Source organism: Pinus tabuliformis, chromosome 1_2 (genome assembly GCF_031772625.1).
Source record: "Pinus tabuliformis cultivar Carrire ecotype Pingquan chromosome 1_2, CPIR1, whole genome shotgun sequence".
NCBI lineage: Eukaryota > Viridiplantae > Streptophyta > Pinopsida > Pinales > Pinaceae > Pinus > Pinus tabuliformis.
This window is the reverse complement of record NC_142298.1, coordinates 328,917,633-328,941,686: the sequence shown is the minus strand read 5'-3', so window position 1 is coordinate 328,941,686 and position 24,054 is coordinate 328,917,633.

Here is a 24,054-nt window from a genome sequence, read left to right as displayed (position 1 = left end):
TTTCATGACTATTAGAAAAATTTACTTTCATGTTGTTATTTGAGCACATGTTGTTTATATACTTGACCAAGTTCATGCATTAGAGAATGAAATATTGTTGTGAATAAAACGAAAAATATTAGACATCACACCTCATATTATTTTGTTTCCCAAGTTATCTACAACTTGAGATTTTTAGCATGTAAATAAGTTAGCATGATTGCACCTTAAGATTTCCATGAAGGTTGAATATTAAGTGACAAAGGTGTTCTTTACTATGGTGATGTTTTATTTTCTTTGTTTATACAGGTCATCTAGCCACATAATGGCCACTATAGCTCAATTGAAGAAAACTTGTTATATTTTCTTGCTTTTATGGGGAAAAATGGTTTTGACATTGCTGATGTTGATTTATATGTCGTAGAAATATTTTATATTCTACTTTAGTTTATATTCTAGTGTTCACCATCTTTCATGTCTTACACTCTGAACTATATCTTCTTTTGGTTTCAGAAAATGAACTCAAAACTCAATATTGATGGTAAGAAGCAATAATTGATGAAAGAGGAGAACAATAACATTGGAGCGACAAATGCAAAAAGAGAGAGAGAAGAGAACCAGTCTAGTGATATCCTTAGAGCCAATATCTTGCATAAGACACACACATAGAGAATGATGGTCAAGTTTTCAGAGTTGGTGAATTCACCTGCAATGCCTTGGCAACATAATGATAATGTTTTGAAGTGATGAAACAACATTTCATGTGTAAATTGTAGTCCAACCAATATTAAGTTGGAAACTCATATTGTAATATTTGAAATTTTATATAATATAATTTATGTGGTTGAAATCATTTATAGTTTCACTTGATATTGTTTAGTATTGTAATTAACATATGCAACTTTGCGTTTTTACATTATATGAACATGCACATTGTATGATATTCGTTTTGGTTTTGTTTTTGTTTTTGTTTTTGTTTTGTTTTGTTTTTTGTTTTTTTTTTGTCGCAAAATCATACTAATTAATTTATGTCCATTAATAATGAACACATAAGATTATTCTGAAACTACTAAATTAGTAGTTTATATTGACTAATGATGAACAAAATAAAATGAATATACGACTAAATTAGTTGTTTATTATGATTATTAATGAAAATAAATGAAATGAATATAAACTAATAAATTAGTGGTTTATATAACGAATATGAAACTACCAAAAAAAGATAAATGACTATTTTAAATGATAAATTTGTGGTTACAAATGACGACTAAATTTTTCATATATACGACTATTAGTAATTAATTTACAACATCTTATAACAAGACCAAAATTTAGTCATATTTTTTTGGTCATTAATTGGTTTCAAGCGATGACTGAAATTTTCATATATATGACTATTAGTAGCTAATTTACAATATCTTATAACACGACCAACATTTTGGTCATATTTCTTTGGCCATTAATTGGTTTTCTTGGGTGACCATATAGTAATATATTTTGCTGTATATTTGGTCATTAATTGCGGCAATTAATGACTAAATCAATGACTAAATTAATAATCAAATTTATGACTAAATATACTACTAGACGATGAAATTGAGACAACCAATTAATGACTAAGCTAAAAATGACTAAAAGTTGGTCATGTTATAAGATATTGTAAATCCGACTGAAAAATGGTTGTTTATATGCAACTTTTAGTCAGTAACTAATTAGCCATTTTATACTAGTGGATTGAAATATAAAATACATCAGCCCCATACATAATATACAATTTTTTTAAAATGAAACATGTATTTATAAATATGGAAACAGGACTTTGAATTAAAAAAAAAAATCACCGGTGCGCTCAAAACACAGTCATGCAACAATGCAGGTGCACTTTCATCTATAATTGCACTGATATCAGTGTGCACATAAGTGTGACGCATTGTTGTTGGTTCACAATTTTAAATTTTGATAACGATGCAGAAAACATGTGTACCGGTGGACATGGATAACCTTTTTGCACTAGTACATAACGTTTAGGATATGGAATGCGCCGAGATATGGAAATATTTTTAAATATTAAGTTTGTGGTATTTTTTGTAAATATAAAAGCATCAGGCGTGGCAAACCAATGTACAATTGACACATCATTCCAGGTGAATGTTCATTTACAAAAGGCAACAGAAAAACAATGATACATTACGTTCACATACTAAATTGTGGTTCACCTTGTAAATTTATAGGGTGCACCATTATCGGTGTGAGATGAACCTATCGAACACGTCATGCGGTGATTTTTTTTTTGAAAAAATGGCAAATTTAGCTTAATTTAAAATTCTAATCCACTAAAAAAATTAAATTACAAAGAAACATAGACATTACCTAGACATTTAGTCATCGGGTAGGCATTGTGGACATGTAATGGAGAAAAAGAAATCTTAGGATGGTTTAAAAAAATTGAAAACTCAAACTGTGAGCATGGTACAGAAGGATGGTGAGAAAGAGAAGAACCAACATCAGGGCACATGCATTTGGAAAGAGTAGCACCAGTTCTTTAGAGCTCTCTTGCACTATAGATTGTAAAAATGAAAATTACGTCCAAGAGGGTTTTTTTTATTTAATCCTCCTCCATTGCATTTCTCCAAATGCACCATTGCATGATATATCTATTATCCCCTACAATTTCCTAGGCTGAGGAGGAAATTGAAAAAGGTAACCTCAAACCACTTTCAGTTTAGTAACTAGCCCTACTGAACCAGAGAGGGATCTCTCTAAGGATTTTTCAATGAATAAAAAGAAACAATTTTAAGGCCAAATATACAAGTTTTGTTTGAGTGTTTGAGAATTTAGGGTTTTTAGTTTTCTGGACTAGGGATTAGAGTAGGTAATTAGGTCAAGGCCTCAAGTATGTAGTGACAAGTATAAAGAGGAGTTAAATATCAATGTGTTATAGTGAACTTAAAGTGTTGTCAATGTAGTATAAGTATGAGAGTTTAAAATAACATAATGAGCATGAAAAATCATGAATTCATTAGTCCTAGAAGAAAAGAAACATAAGCATGATTTCCACATAAACAAAGCTTAAATCTAAGAATTCTATCTATATAACTGCAAGGAAAACCATATGAAGAAGATATAGCATGAAAAGAGAGATGATTTCATCAATTATAAGATAATCAGAAAGCAAACTAGCACCATAGACTCACTAAACGGGTATTCCTGAAATATAGCTGCAACTGCTCCTTTATTAGCTGTAAGAAAACATAAGGTACCAAGCCTCTCCACAAAAGTCCATCCCTTCTCACTGAATCAGAAAACATACATATAGACTCAAAACAACCATTTCTCCACCTTCAGGGGTCAAATCCTTAGGTGTTGGAACAATTAGCAAGAATCTCTCAAGAAACCAGAGGAAGTAAAAAGGTCAAACACAAACTCCTCTTTTAGACTTCAAATTGTGTTTTTCTACCTTTATGAGGCTTTAATTTAGCACTAAAACAACCTATCATGTCTATTAACTCCATAATTACATCATCAAATCATTAAAATATCCAAATTACATCATTAAAATAAAATCTGGTGAAATTTGCAGTGAAAAAGTCAGCTACAGGAAAAAGCATAGTGCAGTTCTGTTATAAGTGTAGTGCCAACTTGCAGGAAGTTTTTGGAGGTCTTATGGAAGTCAAACCTGAAAAGTAAGAAAATGGTCAACTGTAATTTTGTGTCTAGTTTCCATATCAACTCGAATTTTTAGAAATGGAGCATGGGAAGGCCTTCAAAAATCCATTCTCCCGAGGTTACTCTATAAGCACAACGCATGTTCCAGAATGGTGGTAGAAAGTGTGTTTTTCACCCCTTTTTTGACTTTTCCTCTTCACCAGTTTGTTGAACTGCTTCCAAAAGTGGATTTATGATATCCTTAGGGAAAAATCTATCCAGGCATATAAATTTTTCATCATTTGGATCTCTGAGATGAAAGCGTAGCGCGAAGGCGCTGCACTTATAGAATTTTTTGTGTTTTTAAAACAGTAAAAAAATGACCCAAAAGTTTCTCCAAATTTCCTCAAAATTTGCTGAGTGAGGGTAAAATAGGATATTTTATTCCATGAGTGAGGCCTCAACAAGTAAATCAATTCTATCCTTTCCTTTTTGACCAATTAGGCTTTCCTTGAGTTTGCTCTTCAACTACTTGATCTAGACTTGAGATACTTTGTTTCTGGTATAGTAATGCATATCCATATGCCTCTGCAAGTTTTTGTTCCTGTTTGCCTTCTTGAGGATTTGCTCCAAGCGTCCATTTACCTTATCAAGCCAATAAACCCTATATTCATCGATGTTTCTAGTGATTAGGTCATCTACCATACTCTGCTCTTTTGGTGGAGAAACCTCTCTTTGTATCTCAAGGGCTCTTTTAGCTGCTTTAGTCCCTAGTCTCCCTGAAGCAATTTTCTTTGCTTTACCCTTGGAAAATTCCATTTCAAATACTTATTTTCCATTTGTATCCTCTTTCCTTGAATTTTATACTTGTTTTTTTTAATCATCTAGTTCACATTCATTTGCATATTCTCTTGTTGTAGGCATGCTATTAGAGCATTTTCTTCTATCAATTTGCCTTCCAACTTCTTGATTTCAGCCTCCTTAACCCTCATGATATGATCTTTAATTCTTCCCTCTTATCATTTCTCCCTAGTAGACAAATTGTCACACGGAATGAGTCGTTCTTGTGGACAAGACCGACCTCCCTAGTATCTAATGATATCTAGTGACAAGCAAGCCAATCAAATTCTATCTTTCTCTAAATATGCAATTTATAAACAAAGGCAAACAAGTGTTTTAGGCCTACCTTGGGTCCAATGCAAGTTTGTGGAAGCCTTGCTCCGTTGATCCAAATGAGCTCCCTTGTAGAGAATCTGCAAACACAAACAAGCACACAAATTAAATAGCACCTGAAAAGCCAATATAATAAAGCATACTTATCATGATGATCAAGGAATTCATGAAACAAATCACATAAGACAATTTGTTGAGAAAAATGAATCCGATTGTATTAATTTAAATCAAAGAAGAACTTTACAACCTGTGCCTTGATGCTGTACAATCTCCTCCCAGGGTCCAGCAAGAAGTCTCCTCTACTTTGACAAGTTTCACTCTCTTCCCAATGAAGCCAAAAGGTGTGTGATCTCTCCTCTCAAGCTTAACTAGGAAGTCCCACTTCCACCAGCATTTACCCTAAAAAATGTTCAGCTTCTAACCCCTCTAGCAACCAGCACAATGTCTTAATTTATAGTGCAATGGAGGGAAGTTACTAGGTCCACCTTCAAAGGGATAAAGCCCTCCTTCAAAGGGATAGCTCCTCTCATCAAGGGATTAGCTCCTTCACTTTTGGGATGCATGAACCACCTAGGAGTGAACCATCCACATCAAGATTCCTTCTAGAATCATCTAGAATTAACCCAAAGTGAGTTTTTAAGAACAAAATTGCGCCTTTTTGACTTTCACAGGGGTTCGCACCCACTCCTTTAAAGACAGAGCGGGAAGGTCCACAGGTAACATGAACAAAGGGTGCGGGACCGCAAGCAATAGTGAGAGAAAGTGTGGAACCAGAGCTTTATTGATTTTTAAGGTATTTCTCTCATTTTCAATGCTTGACATGAAGAGCTGAGGTTTGAGACTTGCTTAGGAGGACAGTATGAATGATGATAGACCCATACTGACAGCAAATAGTCATGGTGACAATATTTTGTGTAACAGATTGCCCCCTAAAGTGCGAAGTCTGTAGTAGATGAGGATTTCATTTATCATCTAGGAAGAGTGAAGTACTTTATCATTTCGAGGATCATCTTGTGGAGAGCCCGATTGTAACCTGTAAAAACATTCAATGCAAAATATATATATGAGATCATATCATCGCTGAGGTAGGCATTCCCATACTCAGATCAAAACTGACTAGAAAACTAACTACTGCTATGATATAGGAATGATCTTGTAATACATCAAAAGTATAGACACATGTAGACACAGTATGGACGCAGCCATCTATTTATGAATAGTCCGTTGTATAATGAATACAAAATTCCTCGCAGCTTGGATGGTGGAAACTAGATCCAAGGTCTTCATTTCTACTTCCCGAAATAGTACGATTCTATCAATTAGAATGTGTGTGTCGAAGTCGAACATGGTAGAAACCACTTGATTACCAGTCAATGATGTAAATTGTTAACAAGTGTGAGAGAAACCACCAGTAATGTCAATGGCTCTCAAAGTACTCAGTACAATCCATGAAATGTGAATAGATGTGTTGATGTTGAACATGCCACGGAATCCTTTGATCGAAGGTCAATGATGCAACCTATCGTCAAAGGCAAGAAACCTGCCATTGAGGCATGCAGATCCCAAGGTACTGACGATTTCTAGATCATCTTTCTAGATAATGAGCTGAAGTCGATAGAAAGCGATCCGTCGTAGGTAAGCCCACAACACGAAATCATAGGTCAAGTTTGAAGAAATTTAGTTGCAAGGACTGACTCAGGGATGGTAAAAATGGATGACAGATATTTTGCAGATGAATGGTTTATTTTCACTGACCTCTTTAACACATAACGACATAGCAGATGGTTTGGTGACAATTGACCCAAAGTTAATGCCCAGAAACCAGCTGAAGACTTTCAATATGGTTTGATCAACTGTTAGGAAAATTATTTCCCGACCCAGGTGAATAAAAGTGTCGTGTTCAAGAATGGTTACAAAGTATGACAAACAGGATCATTTTTCTCTCTTTTCCCCCACCATTTCTAGCAAGTGCCTCTTTATTTTTGACAAGCTTGAGGAGGATAACATTTTCTTGATTATAAGCTCATCCTTCTGATGAGTCCAACTTAGTTTAAATTTGAACCCTAAGAAGGAGTGGTCCGTTCCTGTTTGTAATTGAACAGGTCCTTTACTGTTAAATTTTAACGAGTCCAGTATAGGAGAAACTCGGCGTTTTTCAATTTTAGAGAGTCTAAAAAAACTTAAGAAGACTCCATGGTTGTCCTTTTTTGTAAATTTGTGTCTCCCAAGCCTGAAAAAAGTATAAAATAATACTTGAGAGAACCGCTTGATCATTACGACCAAGGAGTACTTTTCGTAATTAGTGTCTTTGATCTAAAAAAGTAAAAAAGCGATCAATGGCACGTTGTTTTATAACCAATATCGAATTTGAAACGACAAAAATCCGGCAATCTTTTCATGTTTTTACGGTCAGAAAAGGGCTGTAAGTGGATCGTATTTTTAGTTACGTTTTAACGAGTTTAAAAAGAAAAACTCGGCGATCTTTTCATGTTTTAGGAGTCAGAAAAGAGCTTAAAGGTGACTCTAATGTTTTTTCGTCGAAAATGACCGATTTCGCCTGAAAAATCCATTCTCCTGAACAAAAATTCAAACATTACTCATACCTGTTTAAAATGGATAAAAATGTTTCAAAAGTTACCTCTTTAAAGTGAAACATAAACAAATTAAAAACTCATTTATTCAAAAAACTTATAAAAATGGCTTTTGTAAATTCATTTTTACCGTTTGAGTTTTGGGTGAGAAAATAGAGCTTTTGGTCAGAAACTTCCCATGAAGATTGCGGAAAATCCGTCTGTTGGAATCGAATGCCGTCTCCTCTAGCTAATCTACATCATCCTACTCTTTAATTTAATCCATTCCAAATTTGTTTTTTAGGCTTTAATTTCATTTTTTAAGGGATTCTTAGGTTAGAAACCCGCGCGCGGGGGCCCGCAGGCATAGCACAGGTAACCTGCGGACCCCGACTTTTTCGTAACGGGAAAAAAGTCAGGGGTCCGCACTTCCCGTGAAGGCAAGGTGTGGACCCACGCACTGTATCTAACAAAGAGGGTGCGGTCCCCACAGTAAGGGTTTTTTAACCTAAATTTCTCAAAATTCACCCAAAACGTTTGATTTTAGACATTCTAATTCGCCTTTTTGTTGAATGTAGAGTATACATCATGCTTGATTGGCGAGAATGGGAGCATGAGGATGTAGATCTCGCTACGATAAATCATCAACCTTCGATTGATGCATTGAAGGCATGCGGCTTATACAAATTCTGGGCCATCCCTGGCATGAGGGCCCAGGTAGACTTTTCGCAGTGGCTGGTAGACAGGTGGAGCATACAGGACCAGTGCTTCCTCATTAGTTGTCACCAGCTCGAAATGGAGCTGGTAGACATTTACTTTTTGACTGGTTTACCTAAGAGAGGTGAACACTTGACTCTATTCGGGACTAGGCCAGGTGGCTAGTCTGTCGATAGCCTCCGGCTAGAGTTCTGCAACAACCAGACTAGAGACAAAGGGATAGATATCAAAACCATATCCCTTCCTAAACTCAAGGTAATTACGTTTACTGTTACCAGGCTCTACGGGAACGTAGCACTACATGTAGCCACTGGATCCCAGATGCAGATGGCAGTAGACTGCTTTCAAGGCACCATCTTCAACTGGTGCGATGTTGTGTTGGTTAATATAAAAGGCCAACTGACTAGAGCAAAGAACAGACAACTGAAGACCTTTAGATATGGTGCTTTAGTCATGACCTTTGGTCTGGAGAGGGTCCCAATGTTGGTCCCACAACACCTCACTGTTGGAGTTGGACTTCCTTGAGAGCCCAAACTGATGCGATGGGTTGCAGTTTTTGCCCGTCATCCTGAGGAGGGGATAGAGGTCGTTCGATTCACTCTTTAGTATTTCCATTGGTTGGAAAACCAAGTTTTTGCTATTCAGGACTTTCCTTATGCTGGGGTAGATTTTCATGGTGACCCAGACATGGCACTTCCACCAGGAGAGCAATGGGATGACTAAGGTAAAATCATTTTCAACATTTTTCTAATTAATTTTTTTTTTCTTTTTTTTTTTTTATCTCATCCCAAAATTGATAGTAAAAGTTTCAAATGCAGATGTAGGTCCATGACGACCAGCCGCTCTCCGGCCCTATGAGAGGAAACAACCAGCTGCATCAGCACCAGCCCCACAGGACGAATCAGTAGAGACCTTGGCCGAATTGTAGAGCCATCTAGAGCGTTTGACAGGAGACATTCCGGAGACCGGCATAGATGACATTCCTCTTAGGCTATAGCGCTATGTGATTGGGGTCCCAGGACCTTTCAGGAGGTTCCTTTGTAAGGTGGCCCATACAGTGGTTTCTTATCAAGATCATCACCAGTGATAGGATGATCGCCTGTTGTAGACACATATGACATTTTTGGTTTTTGTACTATAATTTTTGCCGATCATAAGGTGTTTTTCAACCTATGATCGAAGACGATGTATATTTGACACACTCCTATGTTATACTATATCACTATTACCGGCTTATCTTGTAAAACATGTTATGGAATGTTTTTAAATTTACTTGTATGATTATTGCAAATGTCTACTTAACATTCGAGAAGCAATTGCATCTGCTAATGTATTTAAATATCTTGGAATATGCTGATATTCAATATAATCAAATTCACGTTCCAAGAGACGCACTCTCAAAAATAATCTCAATAACACTGGATTTCTAATGGCATATACTCTATTAAGCTATAATACAACGAGTTCAGAATCTAACCTCACTATCAAACTCCGAATCCCAAATGAAATAGATTCAGATAATAACTCAATCACTGCACTATACTCTGCAATGTTGTTTGTTGTTTGACCGAGGCTTACCCCATGCATAGATACCAACTCGTCAGAGGGCAAATAGATAACCCAAGATTCGTAAGAAATGTTCCGTGTATTACGACAAGCACCATCAGCAAAACCAATGTATGTTTGGAGAGACTTCGACATCTACAATATCAAGAGTAAAACCAAGATAAGCAGGAATAATGACGAAAAACACTCTCTAAGCTAAGCACACTTTTTAAACTAAAACACACCAGCTAGAAAGAAAACTAAGCTAACTAAAAATCTCCACATCTAGATTTAAGCATAATACCTCTTCAGGTAAAGACCATTTCTGGGTTTACCTAAAGAGACCCCGTCAAAGTCTACCAATTCATAGGCCCCTTTTGCTAGCTTTCGCTTAACAACATAATGACCATGCCACATGGGTACGAATTTCCCAGTGCCTAATTTATCATTTGCTTGATCGTACAATAAGACGAGGTCTCCTTCCGAAAAATTTCGAGGGGTAACATTTCGATCATACTGAGCTTTAATACGTTTGGCATGAGTTTCGATTTCTAATGCAACATCACGTCGATTCTCATCTAGCTGAACCAAGTATAACAAACGTTTTTCCTCTTGGGAAGTGGCTGGAAGTAACTTGATGGCCATTTGCAATTACAGGATTTTGCATTCAATGGGTAACATAGCTTCCAGACCATAAACTAGTTGGAAAGGAGTGAACTCGATTGACGTTTTTACTGAGGTTCGATACGCCCAAAGCGCTGAAAATAGCATGCTATGCCAATTCAACCAATGAATCCCAATGATTCGTTGGATCATGATGACTAGAACTTTTTTTATGGCTTCAACTAGACCATTAGCCTGTGGATAATATGGAGTTGAACTATCGTGATGCAAGCCAAGTTGGCCTGTAAGTTCAGTCATCATAATGTTTCGAAAATGACGCCAATGATCAATGATAATCGCTTGTGGAACACCAAACCTAGCAATTATATGATTGAACATGAAAATCGCAACAGTTTTTCCGTCTGCCTCGAATGTAGGCATTGCCTCAGCCCACTTGGTAAAATAATCACCCGCAAGGATGATATACGCATGCCCCCCGGCCGAGTGAGGGTTACATGTAATAAAATCGATACCCCATTTTGCAAATGGACCGACGACAATTATAGGGTGGAGAGGAGCAGGTGGAGCATGCATCTTTCGATAAAAAATTTGGCAGTTGTGGCATTTTCGGACCGCGTTAATACAATCTTTAAACAAAGATGGCCAGAAATAGCCAACGCGCAATATCTTTTGGGCTGTGGCAAACCCAGACATATGACCGCCACACGCTCCAGAGTGACAGTCATTTAGAACCCTTTCAGCTTCCTCATGAGTTAAACAACGTCAAAAAACAGATTCTGCCCCACGACGATAAAGTGTATCTCCAATAATTTTGAATTGTTGGGACTGGAATCGTATTTTTCGACGTTCTGACCTTGAAATTTCTGGCCTAAAGGATTGGGTCTGGAGATAAATGATGACATCCCCATACCATGGATCTAAAGTGCTGATTAGAAACAAGGGTTCATCCGTAATGGGCTCCTCTGCCACAGTTTCCATGTCAGCACGCGGGAAGTCACACATTAACTCCGAAAAAAATAAAGATTTCTTCAACTTAGACTTTTCAAATTCCAAGTCAAACTCCTGCAAGATCACAATCCATTTGGAGTACTTGCCCCCTAGTAATTGTTTGGTCAAAATATAGATCATAGGGTTGCAATAAGAAATTACTGTAGTTTTACGTAGTAAAATGTTATGACGAAAATGTTGGACAGCTTGAACAGCTGCCAATGCCAATTTCTCCACATGTGAGTATTTTAGCTCAGTTGGATTTAAAGTTCGACTAAGTTAATATATCACATATTTAGTACCGAATTCGTCTTCCTGAACTAACACCATTCCGATGGTGGAATGGGAGGCGGCGAGATACAAGAAGTAGTCCTGGTTGCAGTTGGGAGGATGCAATAACGGTGCTTGGGTCAACACGTGTTTTAGTGCATCAAACGATTTGTCAGCTATCTCATCCCAAAAGAATGGAGTATTCTGTTTCAACAACAGGGTAAAACCATTTGTGATCTTAGCGTAGTTAGGAATGAATCGACATAAAAAGTTTGCTTTCCCTTGCAAACTTTGGAGTTTCCGAAGACTCGAAGGAGGAGGCAATTTGACAATAGCTTCAACCTTCGAGGGATCAACACGAATGTCGGCTTTCGAAACAACAAACCCCAGTAACCAACCTATTTCTTTACCAAAAACACACTTGTGTGGATTCAACCTAATTCAATAAGGCCTACACCTCATAAAGATTGCTCGTAAATGGATGAGATGATCAGCTCGATGTAATGAATGAACAGGTAAATCATCGAGATAGGGTTGCACAATGTGCTTGATGTCATGAAATGCATAAGACATGGCCCTTTGAAAAGTTTCCCCGACGTTCTTGAGCCCAAAAGGTAATTTGCAATAAGCAAATGTCCCCCATGGACAAATGAAAGCCATTTTTGGTTGATGAACAGGTAGAATATTGATTTGATTGTATCCAGAAACCATCCATGAAGGAGAATATTTCACTGCCGGCACAATCATCAATGATTTGATCGATATAGGGAGTTGGGTAATTGTCTTTTGGACAAGCTCGATTAATATCCCTATAATCGATACATATTCTTATTGTCCCTTGCTTTTTGTTAACAGGAACAATATTCGATACCCAATCCGTTAACAGAATCCGATAAATGAAACCTACTTTGAGTAATTTTTCAACTTCTGCTTTAATAGCAGCAGCTTTTCGCGGATGGATCTGACGCAAACGTTGCAGGACGGGTTTAGCATCCAGGTAAGTTTTGATTTCATGAACAACAATTTCTGGGTCAATTCCTGGCATTTCCTCATATGACCAGACAAACGCGTCACGGAATTCTTGAAATAGGGCCTTATATGTTTGAATTTCATCTTCCATACAAGAGGCACCTATATGAATGTTTTCAACAATTCCAGGCTTAACCGAAATATCAATAGGAATAGTTCGAGAAATGTTTCCCAAATTTAACTCTGAATCAAGATTTTTCATTGGATTCTGAGGTTGCTTGACATATTCAGTCGTAAAAATAGATGAAAAATCATTTTTAAAACGATCAATCTCAGGTAAAAACAAAGATCTATGATGAAGATCTTCCCATGGTAAATCATCGACACATAGGATTTCACAAATTTGCTCATCAGTGTGAACAAGTTTGTTGTTGAATCTGAGATTGATGTTGAAATTGATTCCTCATGGACCACATTCATGAAGTCAATTTTGGTTGAAGATGGGTCGGAAAACGACTGCACGGCCTGATACGCAAATTTCATATGGACTCAAAGGCATAACATCACTGAATGAGTCTATCTCAGATTCGGAAGGTATGATCCAAGGATCATCATAAACAATAGTGTCTGACGAAATCATGTGAATGGTTGCAGTAGAAGACAATGCGTTGATAGGAGGAAAAGGAAAAGTTCCTAGTAAACCAGAAACTTTGACTAGTCCTAATCCAACATCCTTATACGGGATAGTTGTTTTGTCGACATGCTAAATACTTTCAGAAGAGGCTAGGTCGGATGAAAAGTAAGTCAGCTGGTCTATAGTTATGATCTTTCCATTATGAGGGAACTTTATAAGCCAAAAGACCGATGAAACGATAGCTGTCATAGCGTAAGACCAACTACGACCCACGGCCATCAAAGGCCTTTAGAATCATTGGGGATTGATTTAGCGTAGGAGAACCAAGCGATCTCCAACACTGTATTGACATAATACACGTTGAAGCTCCCTCATCAATCATAGTCCTATAACAAGGTTTGTTTTTTACTAACACTGGGATTTGGAAAGCCATTTGATGAGGTAAGCGTGGTGTACTATTTTCTAGATCCAAAATTATAAGGTTCGAGTCCTGAACGTCAACAGCTCCTATAGCCAACAATAGTAATTTACGTTATGTTGGACATGATTGCAGCACTTCCAATGCCGACATTGCTGAAGGTGAAACAACCAAATCTTAAACAATGTTATAGTTCTGAGCCGCTTTCGCATGTGGATTGAAAGCTGACTTTCGAAGTATACCCTTGGTGGGTGGTTTGATTACTAAGTCTGGGTTAGGTTTCTCAATCTGTAGTGGATCGGAACCGGGAGTTGAAGTTGATGGGTTCGAATGAGAAGATTCTGCTTCCTTATCATCAACAGGACTTTTACTTCCATAATCATGTGATCAAGTCGCAATCCTAACATGGGACATCATCATTATGGGTTCTTCGGAGGCATTTGAGGAAGAACCTATCATCTTACTGTCTTGACTTGGAAAAGGATCCTTCAAAACAGCAGGTGTTTAGGAACCTTTGACAATTTTCGCAACCTCTACACGATGAGGGCAATCTCTTGTAAAATGCTCTTCATCACAAATGAGACAAGGATAACGAGGTTTGTGCTTCTCATCAGTTGATTCCACTTTTTCTAGTTTCTCTTTCGAATTTTTATCTGTTTTATTTTTCTTCTTCCCTTTCTTCTTACCGCCAGATTTTGATTTGGCTGTAGATGACTCTACAACATGAATATCGGTGGAGATTTCTGCGAAAGAATCTCCTTTCGTGAAATCTGGTAAAGTTATGATAGTAGAAGAATTCTTGGAATATTTCTTCTTACTTTTGGTATTAACCGTACCAATCATACCATCAGCGGCATGAGACCCTGAAGGAGCTGTAGTTATTTGATTTTGTTTAGGTAGATCGGGGATTTTCTCGTGTAATGTACCTGACTGTGTATAAACTAAGTCAAGGTACTAAGCTTGAGCAATTACTTGCTCTTCAGTAACGACTCCAGCCTTAGCTACATCCTCAGTGATCTTCGGTAATAAAGATTTTACAAACCATTCAGCTAAGAATTGATCCGAGATAAAAACTTTCACTAAACGCCGTCGACGTCTCAATTCATGAATGTGATCTGAAATGTAGGTGGACGTTGACTATTTTAATGAAGTTAATAATTCCGCGCCATTGTCATATCTGACTGGCAACTGAAAATGAGTTAAAAATGAAGTAGCTAACTGACTAAAGTTATAAAAAGTGGCTCGCGGTAACTCAATGTACCACTTGGCCGCAAGACCAATTAGAGTGCGCTGGAAAAGCCTTAAACGGATTGAATCATTTGAAATGGAATTAGACACACACTAGAGGTGATAAGTCATCACATGTTTTGACAGGTCCTCTCCTGATTTGCCTTCAAACTTAGGAATATCACTAGGCAACTTATTCGGCATTGGTGGCCAAAACGGAAGATAGTTAATTGGATCGTTCGTAAGGCGCGACAAGTTAGGCCGGTCCAAAGTTGCAATAAACGGTAATTGACGATTAGGGTCCCTGAAACCCTGGGTCATGAGACTAGCCCCAGGAGGAGGATATCCAGGATAACTAGGAATTGGAATTGAATTTGGGATATTATATCCTCCCAGAAAACCAGGATTAACCAGACCGTACTGGGGTTGTTGAGGTTGTTGATATGTATACCCAGGGTACGGTTGATACTGATAGACTGGCTGCTGCACAGCAGGACCGAATTGGTACTGTCCCTGATACGGTTGATAAGTAAATTGAGGTTGACTTGTGGCAACCATACTTGGACCAGGTTGTCCTACAGGCATTTGAACCGAAGTCTGAATTGTGGATCCAGACTGAGGTAAAGATGTCTGAGGAGTTGATACAGGAACAGTAGAAACTGGGGCTGTCGATACTCTAGAAGCAGGTGGGGTAGATTGAACAGATGTTGCAGCAGTTGCAGCAGTCATTTGAGGTGGATTACGAGGCATACTAGGCCCAGACTGAGAAACTACAGAAGGTGAATAAGTTTGAATACTAGACTGGACAGGTTGCTGGGGTGAACCAGAATCTAAGGGTTGTCTAGTTTGAGATGACAACTGTACATTCGGTTGCAAGACCTGTTGAGATTGAGATGGATCCCACACTAAGTTCATTCCGGGGTATGGACCCATAACAGGTTGAGAATATTGAGGACCATAACCGGGTTGAGGGTAGGGTTGATAATTCAAAGGTACATTTCCAGCTCCTTGGACATATGATTGATCAGAAGGTGGTTGGAAACCTTGGTTTGGGTACTGACCTTGAAGTTGATAACCTTGAGGCACGTACTGATACTGGGGTTGACCTTGAGGTACATATTGATACTGGGGTTGACCTTGAGGTACATACTGAGTCTGGGGTTGACCTTGAGGAATGTACTGTTCCGTAGGTATGTACTGTCCTTGAGGTTGCCGCCTAGGTGGTAACTGGCCACCTTGAGGTTGAGGATTAAGAATAGTACCTGACATCATAAGAATATATTCTACACTCAACGGCTTAGTTCCATTATTTCCAGTTAATAACCCTTGTTCAATAGGTTGAGGAGATGCTCCCGAAAAAGTACCAGTAAGTGACTGATACCTAGAGGGAACAGAAGGACCACCGTATAAAAAGGTTTCTGGAGATTGAGAAAACATGGACGACTGTCTTGACATATTTAACGGAGGATAGTAACCCCTAGGTGTTGGGTGAAAAGGAACGCGAGGTGGTGAAAAACTTAGTCCCGGGTTTTCCAAAAAATTGGTCAATGAAAGATACCAAGCGTTGCTCCTAGGTGGACTGTAAACGATTGATTCACACTCCCTAAGTTCTATAACAGGTTAATTTTCAAGGATAGGGATACCTTCTTCTTCTGGAGTAGCAAGTTCTTCAATAGCTATAAGTCCAGAAGGAAGATTTTGGGTAATTATTCTTTCTACCCTAGGTGAACCAGGACCACTATAATTTGGAGAGGCAAATCCTGATGTTGGCGTAGCAGCAAATTTAGTTTCAGGTTTGGATATATCAAGTTCCTCACCTAAATCACTAGTAGACGAAAAACTACCAGTAACTTCGGAAACAAAAACATATTGTGGATTATAATCTGCTACTAGAGCTTGATAATCAGGATGTACAACTAAAGAAGACTCTCCTTCTTTAGGTGACCCAACTCTACTGTCTCTAGGAGTTACAAGGGCTCGTAACCTTTCAGGTTGGCTCGGTGAAAACTCAGGAGGTTGGCCCCGAAGTCTATGGGACTTCCTCGGTAATTCAGCCACGATTAAATATTTTAACTACTTCACATGCAAACAAAGAAAAATCTCAATGAAAACCACCTAAAGTCTCTAAAGAACCAAACAATTTTGAATCACATGCCTAAAGAATCTAGGAGATCAAACCACACACAAACAGTAACTTTCTGTACTGAAAACACTAGTTGGTGATGAAATCCAACGTCGCAGAGTTCAATACAGAAATGGCGGTTGGAACAGTTACCCCGGAAAACTATTTTATGAATAGACTGGCACAAGTTTCTCCACTAAACCCTCTCGAGTGAAGAGAATCCCCCAGAAAATCCAAGTGAGTCTAGCCGATGTCTGCTCTAGGTACAGTGGGATCTTCCCTCCACCGTCACCTTAGGAAAGAATCCTATAGAATATGGTCACTATGGTTACCAACGGAAACAAATATACCTGGGGGAACAATATACGATCCGATACGCATGCAAGGGCCGAGTAACAAGCTCAATCCCCTTGAAGGCTCCTTGACATAATCCAAGGTTTACCAACAAGTGACCCCAGGCTCCTCGACAATGGTTAATCTGAGGTTTACCATTTTTAATACGTGAATATCTTCTATCGTTCCCAATGAGGAAAGATTGATTCCCACACTGGTTCAGATATGATCTCGTGCTTCTCCTTTAAGAGGAGCTTTCCCAGAGCATAGATGTAACAACCAGATTTTTCTCCTACCGCAAGATACAGCTACTTGTTTTTTTTACTATCTTGGAGAGTTAATTACTCCCTACTCCAAGATACGAGCCTAAGCTATGTTGGTGTAATAGAGCCCTAGAAATAAAAATATTACTAGATAGATTTTACTTTAAGCGTTATTTTTATTGGTTTTGCTTTAAGTCAAGAGGTGCAGAGATGAAACTTATGGTGTGAAGACTCGACTCGAAATCACTAAAAAATGCACTTAAGATGATAAGCAATCTTTTCCCTTCAGTGAACTTCTAGCTAGGAAAGAGTTGAGAATGCAAATGCTTGTAAAAACAAATCTTTTCCTTAACAAACAAATCAAAAGAAGAGCTTTTTGTCTTTTCCAATGCACTCAAAAACGAGACAACTAGTTATGCTCTCAAAAATTTTCCTTTTCTTTCAAACACTCAAATACTACAAAAACAAACTTTTTCAAAAGAGATTTTTTTTTATTTTTATAAAACACTCAAAACTATGAAAAATCTAATCTTGAGATCTATAAATTCTAACAACTATTTGAAGTAAAAGCTTACAAGATTTCTTTTCAAGGATGTTTTACTTAGCTATAAGCAAACTAAGGACTAATTTGTCCAGAATCACAAATCAGACAAAAAACAACCAATTTTTGTTCTCTTTTCTAAAAATGAAATCCAAAACTTTTAACACAAGTCTTTTCGAAGTTTCTCAAAGAGAAACACAAGATGGATTCCTCAACAAAGGTAGATTTTGCAAACGGTCAGACTCATAAGAAGGCCAGTAAAAACCAAGGTGATCTGAGGCTTCTAAGGCTTCTAAGCTCTGAGCTACTACAAGACCAAAATGAAAATCAAGCCCGGTAACCAAAACTTCTAGGAATTTCACCTAAAACCCTAATGCCAATGGAATTAACCTAAGAAAAGTTCCTGACAAGTCACATGCAGGTCTGGGCAGAGGATAACAACACCTAAACAAATCCTAAGCTGACTGAAAGAGAAAATCTTAAGTTTTCCAAAATTTTGACAGGGTCTGCAGGCCCACAGTCCACACAGGTGCAGTACCGCTCTGTGTGTAAAGCAAAAGTGCGGATAGGTCCGCACTGTGTTACAAGCAGAGGGTGCGGTCCTCTCCCAAAAGTATGAAAAACAAAAAATAATCCAAGATCTACTAAATCTACCCAATTCCACACACAACAAGCCAAAAACAAAAACAAAAACACAGTTTCTCAAGTCAAAGTAAAGCAAATCAAAAAATCAAATCCCCAGTGGAGTCGCCATTTTGTCACACGGAATGAGTCGTTCTTGCGGACAAGACCGACCTCCCTAGTATCTAATGATATCTAGTGACAAGCAAGCCAATCAAATTCTATCTTTCTCTAAATATGAAATTTATAAACAAAGGCAAACAAGTGTTTTAGGCCTACCTTGGGTCCAATGCAAGTTTGTGGAAGCCTTGCTCCGTTGATCCAAATGAGCTCCCTTGTAGAGAATCTGCAAACACAAACAAGCACACAAATTAAATAGCACCTGAAAAGCCAATATAATAAAGCATACTTATCATGATGATCAAGGAATTCATGAAACAAATCACATAAGACAATTTGTTGAGAAAAATGAATCCGATTGTATTAATTTAAATCAAAGAAGAACTTTACAACCTGTGCCTTGATGTTGTACAAGCTCCTCCGAGGGTCTAGCAAGAAGTCTCCTCTACTTTGACAAGTTTCACTCTCTTCCTAATGAAGCCAAAAGGTATGTGATCTCTCCTGTCAAGCTTAACTAGGATGTCCCAATTCCACCAGCATTTACCCTAAAAAATGTTCAGCTTCTAACCCCTCTAGCAACCAACCCAATGCCTTAATTTATAGTGCAATGGAGGGAAGTTACTAGGTCCACCTTCAAAGGGATAAAGCCCTCCTTCAAAGGGATAGCTCCTCTCATCAAGGGATTAGCTCCTTCACTTTTGGGATGCATGAACCACCTAGGAGCAAACCATCCACGTCAAGATTCCTTCTAGAATCATCTAGAATTAACCCAAAGTGAGTTTTTAAGAATAAACTTGCACCTTTTTGACTTTCACAGGGGTCCGCACCCACTCCTTTAGAGACAAAGCGGGCAGGTCCGCAGGTAACATGAACAAAGGGTGCGGGACCGCAGGCAATAGTGAGAGAAAGTGCGGAACCAGAGCTTTATTGATTTTTAAGGTATTTCTCTCATTTTCAAAGCTTGACATGAAGAGCTGAGGTTTGAGACTTGCTTAGGAGGACAGTATGAATGATGATAGACCCATACTGACTGCAAATAGTCATGGTGACAATATTTTGTGTAACACAAATGTATATCCGATGAGAGGACTCTTCACGCTGCGAGGAAACTGTCTCTTTACCTGCTGTATGCTTGGACCCTTCAACTATCTCTTGAGAAAAAAAAATCCTATCACCTCTAGAATAGGTTTGAGACCCTTCTACCCTGTCTTTCCTCCTAGTTGATCTTCTTGAAGAAGCAATCTCTTGCTGCATGGGTGAGCCTATAGGTATTGTTTTATCATTAGACCTAGTTGAAGAAGATGGAATAAATGTTGAACTAGAAAAATGGTCCCAAGACATATTTGCTTGTGCTAGTTGATGAAAAACAAGCACTTTCACTAGGCCATGATGAGACAAAATAGATTAGTGAGTCTCCCATTCCTTTTGTACCTTCTCTGCCATTTTGACCAAGCTTTTGTATAAGAAATAAGACAAGTTGATTTGTTGTATACCTGTGAAATGCATCAGAAGATTCATGTGGTACTTATAAATCCTTAAAAACCTGACTTCACATGTGAAATACCTCATGATCATTTTCATGAGAGGGGTGTACTTATCCAACAAATGTCTGAATGGAAAAATACAAGTTGGAGCTGCCTGGTACTGTGTTTTTAGGTACATTTTGTAATTTTGAAGGTCAAGGTCTTCTCTTTTGAACCAACTCTCTCCAGTGTCTGAAATACCCGTAGATGCGGAAATAAGTTGAATTAAAATAGTAATTTGGAACCCTACTATGATCACTTTGTCTCTTTTAAGCTTAGTGGCAAAAGCACTAGTCAATTGCTCAAGATATTTAAATTCTTCAACCTTCTGACAAAATTTAAGGCAGCCAGTATCTTCAAAATATTTCATGACAAAGGGAGAAGACAATACCTCATGGTTTGATATAGGCTCATGTCTAATGACATGTCCTCCTCTATGCTTCTTCTACTCTGAGGTTTTAGACTCCATCTTAGCACTTAACTCTTAGGGTAACAAATTAGGGTTTTGACTGTGTGAAAATAAGGGATTTTTAAGAGTTGTGAGGGAGTTTGGGGAAAATCAGGGGGATAGGGATGTGAAAAAGTTCTGAGAAAATTTGGGGAAGTAGTGGGGGAGTTTAGGAAGCTAGGGAAACTAGAATTACTGAATTTGGATGAGTGGAACACTTCCAAAACAAGAAAACACAGTCCTATGGTGAAAAATAGTGTAGTTTGTCTAGGGTTTGGGTACAAATGATGAATTTTGGGAGTGGGTTTGATGGGAGGTGTGTGGGTAAGTGTATTTAGGACATTTGATGGTGTGGAAGCATGTAGGTATGAGTTTTAATAGCAAATTTGACAAGAGAAGGTGAAAACCTTGCTAACTGCTTTCAAAACCCTATGAAGTAGACATGAGATAAATGAGCATAGATAATGGAAATAAAAAGAGTTTGAACCCTAGGATATAAAAGCCAACCTATTTCAACTGTATAATAATGTCACTGTGATGGAGCAAGCAGCTGCAGAGGGCCCACTCTTTTGGAGAAATGATGGAGCTACAAATTGGTAATGTGTAACAAAGGTAGGGTCATTTGTGTAGCACAGTTTCCAGAAATCAGTTTTGGATGCAAGTAACCCTTCTTGGCATGGCACAATCACCTTAATGGAATGAAATGGAGTGTTGGATGCAACAATGGGCAAGTGAGGAATGAAAGAGAGTGAGTGGTGAGCTTTTATAGATGGAAAAATCGATTTTACCTTTGCATAATAATAGTGGACCCACCAAAAATTTACACTTGGACTTGACGCTTTATTTTTTATAATTTTATGATGATATTTCATTTGAGAAAATGAAATAAAAACATAAATTTCAAACCTTAGTTATCAAACTAACTTCCACTATTCCTTCTAACATGAATTTAAATGGTAAAAAGACCAATTTTCCAGAATTACACCTAGTGACCTAGTGGTGACCTAATGATGACTTATTGATGACTTATTTGGTGGATTATGAACAAAAATGAGAATGGGACTCTACTAATGATGATATGTCTTGACCAAGATAGTGTCTTTGACCATGAGACTGAAAGGAATAATGGAGACTGACCTTCATAACTGGTGATCAAAATTTTATTGAAAAACTTTTTGAAATTAAAAATTTGACCAGAAACACTAAAAATAGCTATGTAAAAGCACATTTGATCGCTGGTGACATGATGCAAAGACTGACACTAAAATTGGCTCTAGATGGGGATGACAACTCCTTGGAGGTTTCAAGAAAACCGTAGACCAGGAAGCCTTATCCATTGGACAATGAAGTCAAAATGCTATGCACTTGACTCATACTGAAAATTAACTTACTTACCGACTTGGACAAACTGCACTGACTTGACTCTAAAAGAAAAATGAAATCAGTAACTAATCAAAGAAGGCTTATGGCCTTCTCCTCGTGCTTCAAACTCCTATGATAGCTACTTGAAACTTGAACATAAGAAGTAAACTGATATATACAATGATGGTGAGAATTTGCATACTTGCTTCAAGTATGGTAGTGCTTGAGAAGCCTACCATTTATCGCTCCTCCTAAATAATTTTCTCCATTCATCTCCTCCAATAGAAAAGCATTCTTTCCTATGAAAGCTGAGATTCAGTGTGGTCCTTTCCATAAGTTTTCAAACTTGCCTTGTTTTTCTTTTTCTTCATTCCTAGGATCCCACCGAAGAACTACATCTCCCAAATTGAAATTGTCTTCTTTTGTCTTGCGGTCATAGATCTTCTTTATTCTTTCCTAAATTTTAGAAGTGTTTTGAAGAACTTCCTCCCTTGTTTTCTATAAATGGATCACCTGGTTTATTCTTCGCTGCATTTCGTTTGTTTTGCTGTCCACTTCCTGCAGAATTTTCATGACCGGAACAACAAGAGATGAAGGAAAAATTGTATCATCACCGTACACCAACTGGAAAGGAGACGTGCCTATTGATTTCTTAGTACTGACTCTATCCGCCCATAAAGCATTAATGAGATTCTTGTTCTAGTTCTTCTTATTGGCTTCTAAAACTTTCTTGATGATGTTGATCAAGGATTTGTTGGATGATTCGGCCAGATCATTCCCTTGTGGATGATAAGTAGTAGAATGTCCCAATACAATATGATACTTTGTGCAAAACTCTACCATTCTCTTTGACTTGAAAGTAATAGCATTATCAGTGATTATCTTTTGTGGACAGCCAAATCTAGACAAGATATTATATTCAATAAACTGAATGATAACATAATCAGTAGCTTGCCTAGTTGGGATTGCTTCAATCCATATTGTAAAATAGTATGTGGCTGTCAAGATCCATTTGTGTTGTGTTGATGATGAAGGATGGATCTTGCCAATGAAGTCAAGACCCCATTTCTAGAAAGTAGCTGTGATAGAAATGGGCTTTCATGGAAATGGAAAAAGTTTTCTTTCTCCTTGGAAATCTGACATTCATGACAACTCATCACTGTTTTATACACATCATAAAAAAGAGTGGGCCAATAGAAACCAGCTCTCAAAATCTTGTTTTCTGTAGTCTTCCAAAAGTGATGACCTCCACAGTCTCCCTTATGAAAATCTCTCATTACATCTTTTGCTTCATTTTCTACCAAACATTTTAGCAACACACCACCAAGGTCTTTCCAAAATAAAGCACCATTAAGAATACAATATTTTGAAGCCTTCAACTTAAAGATCTAGTCTTATCTTTGGGTACTTTCGGTGGAGGATTTAAATTCTGCAACACATAAATAATGTCAAAATACCATGGAGATGAAATGAACATATCAGACACTTGTAAGTATGAGTCTTCTTCTTCGTCTTCAGAAAGTGCAGCAATCAAATTGATATCCAGTGCATGCAAATTAGATTCAGCCATGAGCTTAGCCAAACCTTGTCCCTTGATGACCTTTGTGGGCTTTATTTCCAAATCATACTCTAGCATAGCTGCGATCCATTTTCCTTGCCTGCCTTCAAGATCTGTCTACACAAGAATTTCTTTCACAGCTGCTGTGGGAACAGAAATAATGGTGTGAGAATGCAGAATATAAACTCAAAAATCTTTGAGAGCTTTCACTAATGCCAAAGCCTACTTCTCAATTATGTTGTATTTTAGTGGTGCATATTTTATTGTTCGAGTGAAGAATGCTATAGGATTCTCATTTTTCTGATCTTTCTTTTGCATTAGGACTGTTGGTAATGTACGGTTAGAGGAAAATGAAAAAATGACGAAATTTGAAGTATAATTTGGACTAATCAGACTAGGAGT